The sequence below is a fragment of the Mustela nigripes genome, chromosome 3 (assembly GCF_022355385.1).
Source record: "Mustela nigripes isolate SB6536 chromosome 3, MUSNIG.SB6536, whole genome shotgun sequence".
In the NCBI taxonomy this organism is placed as follows: Eukaryota; Metazoa; Chordata; class Mammalia; order Carnivora; family Mustelidae; genus Mustela; species Mustela nigripes.
In genome coordinates, this window is record NC_081559.1 from 148480659 (window position 1) to 148497975 (window position 17317).

At 37.9% G+C, this 17317-nt stretch overlaps 1 long non-coding RNA gene across 1 annotated transcript in view; it reads left to right on the forward strand.

Annotated features, from left to right (window-relative positions):
- Positions 1 to 4636: 4636 nt before the first annotated feature.
- The window catches only part of LOC132013182 (uncharacterized), a 59688-nt gene continuing 47007 nt past the window's right edge, over positions 4637 to 17317 (forward strand). The window contains exon 1 of the long non-coding RNA XR_009402904.1: positions 4637 to 4756. This is a non-coding gene — a long non-coding RNA (uncharacterized LOC132013182). The remainder of the gene's footprint in view (positions 4757 to 17317) is intronic.

Below are 17317 nucleotides of genomic sequence, written 5' to 3' on the forward strand. Positions count from 1 at the left end.
GAGTGTAAGTAGCAAAAAAAAAAAAAAAAAAAAAAAAAAAAGAGTGTAAGTAACAAGACTACATAAATTATATCTAATTTCTGGTCTGTTCTCCTCAGAAAAGGTATGTTTAAGAATGATTCCTTTCTTTGCCAACAAAGGTACAATCCTGGGTATTTCTGCTGGATGTAATGGGGGTTTTGATTCTCCCTTTGATTCCCACTGTGGACTATCCTGTCAGGGAGAAGAGCTGTGGTGTTAGAAATACAGAGAGAGAGGCTACTTCCTGCACTTCCAGACCCTGTTGAGACTCTGCTGTCCTAGGAATCCATAGCACTAGCAACAAAGCAAAGGTGTCTACAGAAACCTCCTTAGCCTTCCTCTGTAAAGAGAAGAGAAAGAGTTTAACAAGATAACCAGAAGAAAGTCTTGCATCCATCTTTAAATTTCAATATACACCTGCCTCATAGGCTTGGAGTGAGGATGTACTGTGGCTTTCCTCTAGTCTGGACAAGTGAGACATTAATGAACTATGACATGGAAAGGGGACCACCTGAGATAGTCAACTAGCATTTTACAAAGGTCAACTTTTTTAGATTCCATCTACAAGTGAGATCATATAGTATTGTCTTTCTGTCTGGACTCTTTTACTTAATATAATATCTCCTAGGTTCATCTGCATTGTCACAAAGACAGGATTCCCTTCCTTTTTATAGGTAAATAATATTCCATTGTATAAATTGTAGACCACATTTTCTTTATGTATTCATCATCCAAACATCGATGAATGTTTAGGGTGTTTCCACCATCCTGACTGTTATGATTAATGTTGCAATGAACGTGGAAGTGCAGGTATCTCTTTGAGATACTTGTTCATTTCCTTTGGATATATATACCCAAGAGTGGGATTGCTGGATCATATGGTGGTTCTATTTTTAGTTTTGGGGGAAAGTTCTATACTGTTTTCCATAGTGGCTTCACCACTTTACCTTCTCACCAATAATGCACAATTTACATTCCCCTTAATAGTGTTCCAAACCCTCACCAACTCTTGTGAACCTCTTGTCTTCTCGAAGACAATAGTCATCCTAACAGGTGCAATGTGATATCTCATTGTACTTTTGTCTTGCATTTCCCTGAAGATTAACACCTTTTCATATGTATGTTGGCCATTTGTATGTCTGTGAGCTGAAAAGATGGAGGAAAGGGGCCATGAGCCAAGGAATGGCTCTAGAAGCTGGAAAAGTTAGAGACAGATTTACTCTTAGAGCTACCAAAAAGGGAACTTATCCTGCTAATAATTTGATTTTAGCTCTATGAGAACCATGTAGAATTTCTGACCCAGAGAACTAAAAGACAATAAATTTGCTTTATGTTAAGCCACTAAATTTGTGGTAGTTTGTTATAGAAGCAATAGAAAACTAATACAGGAATGCATTGTGACAATAAATATGAATACCTGACAAGAAGAGTTGAGTCTGACTCACAGAAGAAGGATGTAATGAGCAGCCATTGTTGTTCTTTATGGCAGCCATCTTTTGGCATGTGGCTTCCATTCAGTAGTGTGGCTCAGTTGGAGGGAATTAATGGCTTTGTTGGAAGAAAGAGAAAATAAAATCTTAGCTCCTGTCTAGGGAATCTGGAAAACATCATATACATTCTCATGAGTTGAATTTCTTTATTCCTATTTCACCTAAGAAAAACTGCAGGTAGGAAGTTAAGAGAAACTAGAGGTCAGATGTTAAATGATATATTCAATAAATGGAGGAAGAAGGATCATGAAGCTTCTCACTCATCCTCAAAACAGATGTGTTGCACCATAAAGACTGAGTCATTCTTTTTTGGGTCTTATTCCATATTCTTGAGTATTGAAGCACAATAAAGATTTCCTCCAAAAGTTGGGTTTTCTTTCCACATATAGAGCAAAACTGGCTAGGTATTATTTCCCTCAAGTGTTTCTGAATATATTTTTATTTTATTTTTAAATTAACATATAATGTATTATTTGTTTCAGGGCTCCAGATCTGTAATTCATCAGTCTTACACAATTCACAGCACTCACCATAGTACCCATCCACCCCCTAATGTCCATCACCCAGCCACCCTATCCCTCCCACCCTCTGTCCCTCCCTCCAGCAACCCTCAGTTTGTTTCTTGAGATTAAGAGTCTCTCTCTGGTTTCATCTTGTTTCATTTTCCCCTCCTTTCCCCTATGGTCCTCTGTCTTGTTTCTCAAATTCCTCAAATCAGTGAGATCATAGATAATTGTCTTTCTCTGATTGACTTACTTTACTCAGCATAATACCCTCTAGTTCCATCTATGTCATTGCAAATGGCAAGATTTCATTTCTTTTGATGGCTGCATAGTATTCCATTGTATATATACACCACATCTTCTTTATCCATTCATCTGTGGATGGACATCTATGCTCTTTCCATAGTTTGGCTATTGTGGACACTGATGCTATAATATTTTTAATATGAAGGATCTGCTGTTATCTCAGCTTCTGGGTAGCTGATTTTTGCTTAGCTTCGCTGAGAATGGCTTTCACCCTGTCCCAGCAGGAACCATCTCTGATGGAAACCATCAGTATCAGCTGTTGTTTCATTCAAATAATGTAAGTTTAGCAGCTACATACGGGAATGCGCACCCTTGTAAGTAAATATAGTCAACATGGAGCACAGTGCAGGTAAGGAATTTTTCTATACTACCAGGAACTATATCTAGGAAAAAGGAAAATAAGTCCCTGAAACATAATGCCAAAAACTATAAAATATATTTCATGTTTATTTGTGCCTTCTTCTTAACTATAGTAATTCAGATGCAGAGAGGGAGAATTTTTAGAAAAGAAGTTTAAAAAAGAACAGTTTTATGGAGCTCTCATTCATATACCATACAATTTACCCATTTAAAGTGTACAACTCAATGGTTTTTGGCACATTGCATTATTGATTTTTTTTAAAACTATGATAAAACATATACATATATAAATCATGATAAAATTTTAAACCATTTTTAAGAGTACAATTCAGTGGCACTAATTCCATTTACAGTGTTATGCAACCATCACCACTATCTATTTCCAAAAGATTTTCATCACCCCAAACAGAAACTCTGTAACCATTAAGCAATAGCTCCCCATTCCTCCCTCCTCTCAGTCTCTGGTAACCTCTAATCTACTTTTTGTTTTTAACAATTTGCCTATTTTAGAGAGGTCCTATAGTGAAATCATACAATATGTGTCCTTTTATGTCTGACTTGTTTACTTAGCATAACATTTTCAAAGTTATCCGTGTTGCAGCATGTATCAGACCTTCATTCCCTTTTATGGCTGAACACTATTTCACTACAGGGATACACCACATCTGGTTGACTCACTTATCTGTTGATGGATATTTGGGTTATTTCTACCTTTTGGTTATTGTGACTAATGTTAATGAACACTGGCACGTAGGTATCTGTTGAGTCCCTGATTTCAATTCTTTTTTTTTTTTTTTTTTTAATTTTTTTTTTTTTAAAGATTTTATTTATTTATTTGTGAGAGAGAGAGAGAGCAAGAGCGAGCACAGGCAGAATGCCAGGCAGAGGCAGAGGGAGAAGCAGGCTCCCTGCTGAGCAAGGAGCCCGATGTAGGACTCGATCCCAGGACTCTGGGATCATGACCTGAGCCGAAGGCAGCTGCTTAACCAACTGAGCCACCCAGGCGTCCCACCTGATTTCAATTCTTTGGGTATATACATAGTTGTGGATTTTTGGATCCTATGGTAGTTTTTTGTTCAACTTTTTGAAGGATGCCAAACCATTTTCCATAGTGGCTGTAGCATTTTACATTCCCACCAGCCATGTTCAGTGGGTTCCAATTTTTCTACATCCTCACCAATACCATCCTGGTAGGTATAATGTGATATCTCATTATGGTTTTGTGTAAATAAATTTTTAAAAAATTTTAAAAAGGACTAGAGATGCTTGGGTGGCTCAGTCAGTTAAGCATTTGCCTTTGGCCCAGGTCCTGATCTCCGGGTCCTGGGATCCAGCCCCAGCATCAGGCTCCCTGCTCAAAGGGAGAGTCTGCTTCTCTGTCTTCCTCTGTCCCTCCCTTATTTCATGCTCTTTCTGTCACTCTCAAATAAATAATCTTAAGAAAATAACCTTAAGAGGATTAAAAGTCAAATCCTTCCTGCCCATTAATTCCCCACAGTGTTGTGCATATTAAATCATTTTTAGGTGTTTCCTACCATTCTCCAAGTCACTCCCAGAACATCAGTGCTCTAGTTCTTGCCCTTTCTTAGTAGGAGCCAGGTCGTCTAGGAGGGGACTCAGACAGACTAAACTATAGATGGAGGAATTCTGTGTAATAAGGAAATGTGTGTGGAATGTAAAAGAGGGTAAGAAAGGAGTACATGTAGGAGGTATATCGTTTGTAAAGGATTATGAAAATTATGTAGGAGAGATAACATGGGTATATTCATGGAAAAGTGCTGAAGAGCAAAGCAGTTGTACTCTGTGCCTAGAAGCCATAACTGGAAGGTCCATGGTTCAAAGTTGCCATGTCTGTGACTTGAGGCTTCACTGTAGAAAGAGAGAGAGAATGGATCTGAATTCCTTACACTCCATTTGCGGAAGGATGATCATACTGTCCCATTTCCCCTAGGACAGGGGAAAGCTCTTGAAATTAAAGATGAGGAACCCATTTCCCGAAGGTGCCTTCAGCTGCCACCGATGATCAGACCCAAGTACATAATGTATTGGCCCAATGGACTGGCTGTGTTTGCTAAGGTGAGTCTGTGAGGTTTTGGAAAGCTAAAGTTTTCCTCAAAAGAAAGCAAAAGCCTTGTGTTATTTTTTTCCTAAGCGGATTCTCTTTATTAAACTATTAGATGCTTATTTATCAAAATATTAGACCCCGTTTTTGGTTGATTGTTCCTGAGCAATGGTAAATGTGATTCCCATGTGGAAGAGCACTCCTCACTGTCCGTATGATACCACATCAGCCTTTCAGAGGAAACCATACCCCAGGAGTTGAAGATATGCACCCTCTTCCATATTTTGTAAATCCACACCAGGAAAAAAACATCGAAGCAGTGTACAAATATTTATGTACATGTTGTGTAAGATGATCAGCACAAATCTGCCTGTCAAGAGTCTATTGACAACAATCAAATGTCTAACTGTAAGGTCTTTATTAAACGAATTTGGCTCACCCTCCTGCTAAACTACTATTTTGCTATTAAATACTATTTTTTAGAAATGCATTAATTGACATGGGGGAGTATTAGTAAATGATTGACAGTCAAAACAAGCAAATTACAAAAGAATAAAGACTCAGTTTGTAGTATCTTCTATTTATCCTCCCCACTCTGGAAGACCACAGGTCACAATAGTGGTCTTTGGGTGGTAAGATTATGGGTAAGTTTTAGTCACTCAGTGGGGTCATTTGTATTTTATCGTTTTTATACAATAAACCTGTATTGCACCCCCACATCCTCTACCCACACATCCTGGAAAATGCCAGAGGGTGGCAACTTCACAATTCTATTTGTAAAGGGGGTTGCTTCTCCGGCACATAACCAGCATCATACCTTCCTGCCCCCCATATTGGGAAGAGTAGTATGGCATTCTGGGTCTTTAAAAAAAAAAAAAAGAGTTCTAATTTCTTCTTAGAAAAGACCAATGAGATACAATTCTACAAGGCAGCAAATGCTGCTGGGAACGAAGTGGAGATGGTTCAGCAATGACGAATCTTCTGGTTTGGTCACAGAAAAGGAAAGTGTTGCCAGTTCCCGCTGTCGGGATGCCTTTTGTGTTCTGCATCTTTTTTTTAGCTCAGGGATTATCAGGGCAGGGTTTCCAGGCCAGAGCATTCAATACGGCTTGCCCACCCAGATTCAGAGCTCAGTGTGCTTACTACCAGCTTTTAAAAACTTTGCTAGATGCGAATTTCGCTCTTGCCAACAAAATCTTTCCATATGGATGACTTGTTTGTTCAGAGAGCCAGCAGACAATGCTGTGGTGACATTAGTGCACCACAAAGGCATTCACTCAGAGTTAATTTCAGCAGAGGATAATCTTACAGTTGCTTTGTTAATAAAATGTCCAAATCGTCTTTTTCCACATTGACACTTTACATACTTGGCTTGCACAGCCTATAGGCGTCATGGAGACTGACAAAACCAGATGATCTAATTACCAGGTATGCTGTCAATAATGAAGTCCTAAGGTCAGAGCTCAGTATCTCTTAGTTCGTCTATCTGTCCATTTTTAAGATCTAAATAAAATACTAAAACTGAGTTTTCAAAATGTTATACCACAGAGTGAAACGTGTAGGCTTTTAAAATTAGTTTTTGAAGTTACTTCTGAAACAAATATTGGGCTGAGCAGGTGTTTGGTCTCTAAGTCCGTTTTTCCAGAGGCTTCCACTAACAAGGTCCTGAAGGGAATTATAACAAATCTAAAAACATCAGGTCACAGATTGAGAAAGCCATTTAAAAATTGAAACTATGCAGAGACAAGATTAGGTTCTTTACTCAATCAAGTTAAAAGTGTGCAAGAAAAGATGACTATCTTCATCCCAATAAACTAGAAAATGATTGAAGAGATTTTTTTAGGCAAAGTGATGTAGGGAGTTCATTAGCAAGATTTTTCAATTTTTTTTTTTTTTATACCCTGGTTAATTATTTAAACTTGAGACATCTTTCTTTTTCTTTTTTTTCTCTCCTAGAAATCTCATTTCTAAAAGACAATATTCACCAACGTTGCTGAACCATTTCTACTTCTACCCTCCACTCCCCCCCCCCCCCCCCCAGCATTTGCTGCCTTGTAGAATTATATCTTGCTGGTCTTCTCTAAGAAGTTGAGGACTCTTTTTTTTTTTTTTAAAGGTGGCCCAGAGTGTGTTATGCTATTCTTCTGAATATGTGGAGGCAGGGAGGTATGATGTGGTGTGCAGGAGAATCATCCCCCTTTGTGAACAGAATTGTTATGGAGTATGGGCTCTGCCTCTGGTTCTTTAATATTGGGTGCCTTGGGATACTCTTAAATCACTGTTGTCTCAGAAAAGTCTCAAAAAAAAAATCACCAATTTGTACATAAGGAAAAGGTCCAGGGTGCCTGGGTGGCTCAGTCAGGTAAGTGTCTGCCTTCAGCTCAGGTCATGATCCTGGGGTTCCAGGATTGAGCCCTACAATGGGCTCCCTGCACAGTGGGGTGTCTGCTTCTCCTCTCTCTGCCCCTCCCCCATGCTCTTGCTCTTTTAAATAAATAAATGGAATAAGAAAGAAAGAAAGAAAGAAAGGAAAAAAGTCCAGAGGGCTGCTTTAATCTGCCAGCCAGTTGGATTTTCCTCTTCTCGTCTTGTCTAATTACAATCCATCCCTTTCTTGCTGGTCATATGACTTTAAGTGGACTTGTCCCATAGAAAAGTTTGGGAATTTGGAAATTTTGGAAATTAAAAAAGAAAAGCAGTGTATTGTCTAAGTAAGCCTTGCTAGTGTGATATTAGAATTCTGGCAGACATTTTCTGTATGTTTCCATAAATCTGCTTTTCTTTTTCCCTCAAGAACAACAACATTTCACTCAGAACAGAAACAAAACACACTTGCCTTATTGACAAATGAATTGTCTGTTATCAATAAACAAATACTCATCAAGGACCTACTACATGGCAAGCAGTTGGAATGTGGCAGTGAAATGATAAGGAGCCTGACCTCATGGGAATCTCCGACATTAATCAGTAATTGTAAGCGTCATGTGTGCTGGGAAGAAGGGCAATATGGGAGCTCTATTACGTTCTCTCTGTTCTTTTAATACCTTCCCTTAAAAATAAATGCCGTCACTTGATCCTCTGTGATCCAGGACCTACGCTGAATACATGCAACAAATGAACTCTTAAACAGTAGAACAGTGACTATATAAACAGTATAAAGTGTGCTCAGCCAATAGAAAAGCAACGGCCTGAGGTATGAAGAATACATTCCATTTCAGGCACTGTGATTTCAGGGGTGGGGGGAGCAGAGGGGATCTCTGACCCTTCTATCTACCCTTCTTTCTTTTTTTTTTTTAAAGATTTAATTAATTAATTAATTTATTTTTAATAATATTATTTTTATTATAATAATAATTTTATAACATTATAATAATGATTATTTATTATTTAGTCATTACTTATTTATTTATTTGACTCACAAGTAGGCAGAGAGGCAGGCGGTGGGGTCGGGGGTGGGAAGCAGGCTCCCTGCTCAGCAGAGAGCCAGATGCTGGACTCCATCTGAGGACCCTGGGATCACGACCTGCAGAGGCTTTAACCCACTGAGCCACCCAGGCGCCCCTACACTTCTAATTCTAGCATACATCCTCAACTTTTCTGTTGGTAAATTATCACTCTATTTCAGTACGAATCAATGGCATTTCTAGTATGACGTCACCATCTCGACCAAATCGACCTCTGTGTACGTTCTTGCATCAATAAGGCGAGTGGCCTATCATCTTCTATGTATGATTCCTCCACTACCACTGCCTGTATTTCTTGTACGTTTTTCCAACTATCTTGTCTAGTTCAACCTGTGAGGGCAAAAACAGCATTGTACAAACTCCCGGGGGAAATGAACTTAAACCTCTCTCATTTCTGGCCATGTTAACAGGTACATATTATAAAACCGGTGCCTGACTATTTTGTTTTCTTTTTTTTTTTTAAATTTTTTATTTTTTATAAACATATATTTTTATCCCCAGGGGTATAGGTCTGTGAATCACCAGGTTTACACACTTCACAGCACTCACCAAAGCACATACCCTCCCCAATGTCCATAATCCCAGCCCCTTGTTTTCTTATGAGATTATACAACCCTTGAGGGGAGAGGATGTCTCATGAAAAGTTTATAAACTCAGTACTATAAGACACCATGGGAACCCCCTCAAATGCTATGAAGTCACTTAGTAATACATGTCTATGATGCCAGGATAATTCTAATTTCATTCTTGAAAGGAGCATTAAAGCCATTGTCTCAGCTCCAAAAACAACCTGCCAGAAATGATTTTATTTCTTTTTTTCACCAGGAAAAACTCATGTACTTCCTGTAACCATAGAATAAAGACCATAGTGCTCATAAAATACTTTAATATCTGAGGTCATTTAGGTGCATGTTGTATTTTTAAGGACTAGTGACTTCTATTTGAGCTCATTGCTTTCAGTCATATTTAGCAATAAAATAGTTGATCTTTTTTGATTTATTGCCTGCCAAAAGTCTATTGCTTTTTTGTTTAGATTCATAATACTTTTTTCCTTGAAATCTTTTTAGGGCATTATGACAATTTAAGAAAAAGTAAATAAAATTTAGCATTAAAAAAAAAAAAAGTACTGTAGGGGTGTGTGTGTGGCTCAGTCAGTTCAGAGTCTGCCTTTGTGTCATGATCCTGGGTCCCTTCCCCTGCTCATGCTCTCTCCCCCTCGTTGTCTCTCTCAAATAACTAAATAACACCTTAAAAAAGAAAAAAAAAGAATACTGTGTTTACCCACAGGTACTTTTCCCCCTAAAGTCCTTGAAGCCTCAACTCTTTCAAATGTGAAGGGGGGATAATAACTGTATGTGATTCATAGGGTGGTTGTGATGAATGAGAGGGTGTCGACTGTAACTTAAAGAGGTGTTCTTGAATTTCATTTAGGGATTTATTTAGTAAATACTGCTTCACGTGTAGCCACAGTTCTAAACTTTGTAAATATGACCTTATTTATTACTTTTAATCCTTCAACCCTAGTGACAACTGTATGAGGGGGGCACTCTTATGATTTCTATTTTATGGATGAGGAAACCGAGGGCTGAGAGGTTAAGGGAACTAATCTGGGTGAAAAGACAGTATCAGAGCCAGGATTGCAAATCTGGGCAATTAAGCTAGATAAATCCATGCTCTTAAACAATGAGGGCCTGTTTTATTTATGTATTAATTCAGCCAATTTACTTAACTCTGACTATGTGTGAGGAATTGTCCTAGGCACATGGGCTACAAAGCTGAAGAAATCTCTGCCCTTGAGATCATCGGTTAGTGGTTAACAAAAAAATTGTGAACAGATAATGACAGTACAATGTTGTACCTCCATAAGAGACATAAGTTCAGTAGCTGTGGGAGCCTCTGGCTCATTATTAACGCTTGGAGGACTTGGGAGGAGGTACAAATGAAGGTCCACATTCCATATGTTCAAATATCTAAACATTATAAATCAAATGTCACAAAGATATTCTTATAATGACAAAATTGAAAGTATGTGCATTTTTTATTACTAAGGGCTGGTACGATATCAAAGACAACTGAATTTAAATATTCATGGACATGTCAGTGTATCCCATTGAAGGGCTAGCAAGGTTTGGGTAAGTAATAAAATAACAATAAGCATAATTCATAAATAAAATTCATTTACCCATAAATATATTTTTCAGACCTTAGTGTTATTAAAATAACTAATTATGACTTTATAATCAAGATTTTCATATAACATATATATTATTTTTTAAAGATTTTATTTATTTATTTGACAGAGATCACAAGTAGGCAGAGAGGCAGGCAGAGAGAGAGAGAGGAGGAAGCAGACTCCCTGCTGAGCAGAGAGCCCGATGCGGGACTCGATCCCAGGACCCTGAGATCATGACCTGAGCCAAAGGCAGAGGCTTTAACCCACTGAGCCACCTAGGTGACCCCATATATTATTAATAGTAGTAACCTAAGTATCTAAATAGATGCCTACTCAAAAGTTTATAAAATTTGAACATATTTTCATCAAATTGTAAATAAAAACAAATGTGCCAAAGTTAAATTATTTTTATATTTTTTCTAAAAGTTCTCTTTATATAAAATATTCAGTTATTAAAATAAAATACAAAATAAAACATTAAAATTTTTAAAAAATTAAAGCTGAAACTTATAATTCAATTTCTTGAATATTTAAACTGTATTGAATATATATATTTTTTGAACATATTTGACACATAATATTACATTAGTTTCAGTTATACAACATAGTGATTCAACAACTTTACATGTTATGCTATGTTCACCACAAGAGTAGTTATACCATCTGTCATTATGCAAAGCTATTACAATCTCATTGACCATATTCCCCATGCTGTACTTTTTATTTCCATGGCTTATTCCTTCCAAAACTGGAAGCCTGAGTCTCCCACCACCCTTCATCTATTTTGCCCATCCCCCCCATCTCCCTCCCCTCTAGAAACCATCAGTTCATTCTCTATATTAATAGGTCTGATTCTGCGTTCTGTTTGTTTATTCATTTGCTTTGTTTTTTATTTTTATTTATTTATTTTTTAAAAAGATTTTATTTATTTATTTGACAGAGATCACAAGGAGGCAGAGAGGCAGGCAGAGAGAGAGGGGGAAGCAGGTTCCCTGCTGAGCAGAGAGCCCAATGTGGGACTTGATCCCAGGACCCTGGGATCATGACCTGAGCTGAAGGAGAGGCTTTAACTCACTGAGCCACCCAGGCACCCCTGCTTTTTTTTTTTTTTAGATTCCACTTAAAGTGAAATCCTATGATGTTTGTCTTTTTCTGTCTGACTTATTTCACTTAGCATGATACCCTTTAGGTCATCCTAAAGTATGTTAAATGTTTTATACAAATAAAATGATTCTCAATTCTAGTTACCAATGCCCATGTAGTAGCACATTGGATTGATGAGTCACACATGTTCATCTATTTATATACAAATGTAAGAGTAATGTGAATTGTTAAAGGTTGCAGAATGTTCCTCAGTGGCCATGTGTAGCTGTTGTGGATCCTTGCTAATTCCTGAGCAGCTCTGGAACCATAAATTTGAGCACATACACAAACAAGAAAATGGGTATTTGGCTCTATTGGGAATAATGGTTTGTGTTGCAAGAATCTGTTGCGCATATGCTATTTGAAAAGCATGATTATTGTTGGCCTTCTCTTGCCTAAACACGATCACTGCTCAAATTCTCCCCACACCCTACAGCAGGGTCTGTCTCCCACATCAGCAGTGGCCTGACCAACAAACATTTATGTGGCCCAGCTGCAGTTGCCTTTTGTTTCAAGGACGTACAGCTAGAGATATAAAGATGTATTTCTGTGGAGTCTGAATCACGAGTCATGGAATAGATATTTAGGGTTATAAGTCTTGCTCTGCTGGTGCTAAACACCAGACCCTGAGAGAAAGAGGTGTCCATATGTTCTTTCATAAATTTATTTTTGTGTTTCTGATGTATGAGGTCCTCCAAAGTGCAGTGTCCTTCTTGCTTTGGTCTTAGGGTAATACTGTGTAACTACTAGCTCCAGGACCAAGGAATTTTTATATGAGACAGATATTTGGTTGAGTCTTGAAGGAGATGAGCACTATGGGACACTTCACTGACAGCATATGCAAAGGCACTGAGGCACTTAGTAGTATAGCCTGCTCAGTCAACTGCAGACATGTCTGCATGGCTAGAACACAGGAGGCTTGAGGGGAGAGGTGGAGGTTCACCCTGAGGTTCACTCACTTATAAGAGATAAGTGAGGACACATCACACACGTCTTAAGAGCCATTAGGTGTTTATCTTAAAACAAGGAGGAGGGGCACCTGGGTAGCTCAGTGGGTTAAGCCTCTGTCTTTGGCTCAGGTCATGATCCCAGGGTTCTGGGATGGAGCCCCACATCAGGCTCTCTGCTCCGCGGGGAGCCTGCTTCCTCCTCTCTCTCTGCCTGCCTCTCTGCCTACTTGTGATCTCTGTCTGTCAAATAAATAAATAAAATCTTAAAACAAAACAAAACAAAAACAAAAAAACAAGGAGGAACATTAAAGGGTTTTTACAAGGGAGGAATTGGTTTAGATTGAGTCCATGTTTGGAGAAGGGCAAGAACGTAGCAAATAGGATAGCAATTATCCCAGGGAGGAATAATGCTTACCCAAACAAAGTTGGGGTAGTGGTAATGGAAATGAGAGAAGTTGAGAGAGACTAGGAAAGTGGCAAGAAGCTGGATGGACAGGAGGACTTAGAACATTGTAGTTGTTTAAATGTTTGCTGAAGTGAGTTGTATTCCTGTTTCCAATGCCTCCAGCATTTTAACTGCACTATCACATGCCTTTGTTTAACTGTGAATTAATTTGAATATATTGTTTTAATACTTGGAATTGCAAAGTGAGTACATTCTTACCAGAGAAAGATTGATACCAAAGATAGACATATCAAGTTCTCAGTTCTCAGAACACAACGATGTTCATTTCCAATAGGAGCCGTTTCTTGGCTTATTTCACAGTTCCATCAGGTCATAGACGGTTGGGTTATAATCTATATAGCTCATTAACAAGTTTTCTGTATATACCACACTGCCCTTCAGTTGGATTCTGTGTCTACTTTGCCCAGTGGGAAACGTTTGGAATCCTTGAGTTTTCTGAGTAGACTGTAAGTTTATAGAATGCTCCCTTTGTTCTTTAAAGTGCTGACTCATTTATTTGCAAATCAAGTTTAACCTAAAATAACTTTTTTGTTGTTGTTTGGTTGTGCTTTATTTGACTTCGGGTAACCTTTCAAAACTGATTGGGGACAGATTTATAACAAATGTAGCTTGAAAATTTGGAAATTGGACAGTTGCCGACAATGGGGATCGTGCTGTTTTTCTCTTTAAAGGTCCCTTTTAATTCATGCTTCTTATATCTGTTTTTTCATCAGAGCTGGGTCCACTGGCCCCCCTGATGCTCAGTCCTGCTTGTCTCTAAAACTTACCCTGACTTTATTTTTTATTTGAGATTTTATTTATTTATTTGACAGACAGAGATCACAAATAGGCAGAGAGGCAGGCAGAGAGAGAGAGAGAGAGGGAGAGAGAGAGAAGCAGGCTCCCTGCTGAGCAGAGAGCCTGATGTGGGGCTCAATCCCAGGACCCTGGGATCATGACCTGAGCCAAAGGCAGAGGCTTTAACCCACTGAGCCACCCAGGTGTCCCAGAACAAGCGGTGGGGAGGGGCCGAGGAAGAGGGAGAGAAGTAGACTGACATCTGAGCAGGAAGCGTGATGTGGGGCTCGATCTCAGCTCCTGGAGATCATGCCATTAGCTGAAGACAGATGTTTAACCTACTGAGCCACACAGGCACCTTAAAACTTACTATGACTTTAAATCGAGGGAGAAGTCCTGCCTTAACCTGGGTCTCCACACCTACTCCGGGCCACTGTTGCTAGTATGTGCTTTGGTTCTTGTAACTGCTGCTTCTGCCTGGGCTCTGTGTCTGGGTCTAGGCATCCATAGCCCACTTTCCCCAAGATATGGACAGACCGCAAGTCTCACTTAGCCATTTTTCACTTTACCCAGGAACGGAAGCCTGGCTTCTCAACTTCAGCTTTGATTTTGTGACCACATTCTGGATTTCCCAAATGGTCCCGGATTTCTTTAGGAAATGCCATTATCTTGTGCTTTGTGAGGTCTATTATTTTTTGTCTGCTGCCTTTACTCTTACGTATTTTGCTTTGAAATCAAGACGGCTTTCCACTGAATTTCACTATTCTCCTAGTATATTCTTCATATCAGGACACAAGGTTGATGATAGATTTCAAACCCTACTATCAGGCTCCAACTTGTTGAAGTAGGTGGGTTGTGTCCTGAAAGACAGGTAAATTTGTAGCTCATACATGGGTAGGAAAACCTTGCTGGATAAATAGCAAGAAGAAGTTAAGATTAAATCCTTTTTCCCTCTGCCTTCCTATAGCATTTGATCACGTGTATATCAGTATAAATTTAATTCTATTTTGGTTTACAGTTATTGACATGGGTATGTCTGCCAATAGATTATCTCCTCTGTGATGGGGTCTATTTTTATCTATTTCTGTATTCCTAGTAACATTGGCATAGTGCTCTTTGAGTGGTAAATACTTAGCAAATGACTGAAGAAATAAAGGAATTATAAAACCAAAGTGCATAAGTGTTGTGCTATCCGTATGAACTACTTAGTATACATTTGAAATAATAAATAAGAATAGAATTAGAGTATCATTTTTCAAATGTCTGTGATAATTATTTATTGTTTGTGATTTTTTCCCTGCATACAAACCAGAAACTGCTGTTAGACTGATTGTGCTTAATTTTCTGAGACAATGTATTATTTTTTTTTTTTTATAGTCAGAATAGCTACATCTGGGTTCAAGTCAAATACACAAAGCACTCATTATATCCTCTAACTTTTTGAGTTCTTCAAAGAGATACAAAGATGAGTGATAAGATGGATCACTGCCTTCCTGCTTTTTTTTTCTTTTCACTTGTTTTTTGTAGTGTTTATAGTCTGAAGGAAGAGCTCAATCAGGTAGTTAAGAATTATGAAACAAGACAAAATAAGAAGAGTGTGGGGAGATGCTCGCATAGTGTTCTGTGGGGCACTCCGTGCTAGGGAAGGCTTGTAACCAGCTGTGGGAAGATACTAAAGATACTTGTAAAGATACAAGATGTGAGTATGCTTGTATTTTTTTCCCCTAGTTTAGGGCTTTATTCTTTTTAATGCTTTAATTTTAATTGAGTATCATTTTCCCCTAGTTTAGGGCTTTATTCTTTTTTATGCTTTAATTTTAATTGAATTATAACTGACATACAATGTTATATTAGTTTCAGGTGTACAACACAGTGATCTGATATTTTTGTACATTACAAATTGATCATCTCGATAAGTCTAGTTTCTATCTGTCATAGGTAACGTTATTACAAAGTTATTGACTATAGTCTCTATGCTGTGTATTACGACCTCATGACTTATTTATTTTATAACTGGAAGTTTGCTCCTCTTAATCCCCTTCACCTCTTTGGCCATCCCCCTGCCCCTCTCTCAGCTGGCAACTACCAATTTGATCTGTGTGAGAGTAGACACATACATACCTTTAAGCCTCTAAGTTATTCCCATGAGTAACTTCTCTATTGAAATCAAGATTTGTAAGCAAGAATGCTTATGGTCATTTCTCCTAACTTGCTTTAAACATGGTATATATCTATTCAAATCTCTTTTATTTTATATGTATTCTCCTTAGCTTTATAAATATGTCCATATAATGAACCGTATTCTTGTAGTAGATTAAATATCTGCATTTCTATTTTGTCAAAGTAGACCAGTCTTGCAATAACGCATTTATTCATTTATATCTATATGTGTCTGTCTCTGCCTACCTACTGAGATTGAAAACAACCAAATCTAGTAAGAGTAATGAGGAAATCCTAATACAGTGTCTCACCGAGAACAGTATATAAATAAACATTTGTTATTTATGGTTAATCATCAAGTTTATGCTCATGAAATAAGTATTTCCATATGTGTTAAAGGCCTTAGATACAAAGAATGCTGATGACTTTCAGAGAGATCGGGCTTATTATTAATCTGATGAGATCTTCAATTGAATTTTCTACGCCTTTTGTACTCTCACATGTAAGCTTTTGTTAGTTTACCCACTAATAAATGAAACAATTCACTAAAGTTTAATTTCTCTTTCTTTTTTATTATTTTATATCTCTTCTGCAATGGGACCCTATACCAACTCAACATAATATTTGTAAAAGAGAAAAACAACAAAAAGATAATTCATGAACTATACTAGATATATAACTCATTCCATCTAGAAACCTCCTATAAAGAATTACATAGAAAAGCAAGAATAAATGTTAAAATAGGAAGCAAGATCGAGAGACCTGGAGTCCGATTGTAGTTCAACTTATTTTTGTCGTTTAGAGCCAGAATCCTCTCGGTGGTCTAGGATTGACTTTGTAACGGCAAAAGGAGAAAGGGGTTGAGTTTCTAAGTACTCTGAAACTCCATGCTAAATTTTGATTGTACCTAATTATTTACATTTTCAGGGGAGGTAGAGAGAAGTTTCATTGCTTTACTTACATATTCATAGAATCTGTGACCACAAAATGGTGAGGAACCACTGGATATAGTGTAACAAGTGTTATAAGAAATAGAAATTTCTTCCTTTGAGTCATGTACAAAATTAAATTTAAAGAATATGTTTGTTTCCTTTCCTTTCACTTTCCCTAATTCTGCCCTTGATGAATTTAATGTTCTTAGAGTTATTTTCCAAAACATACAGAAATGAACACTTTGGAAAATATCTTGGACTCACAAATCAGCAAAAGGATGCCATCAGTGTTCAGCACAACATTTCTGAAAGCAAGGGTAGGAATGTTGGGATGCATAAGACAGAAAATGGCAGGGAGTAGATGCACCTTTTTTACCCTTGAGCCTGGTGCTGCGCCTTTCAGCTGTCATTGTCATTCTGGATGACTGGAAGAAGGTCAGCTGCCAAACGTCATGGAAAAATCAGAAAATCCCTGAAGGATGTTCAAATCTTTTACCTATGTTGGCAAGG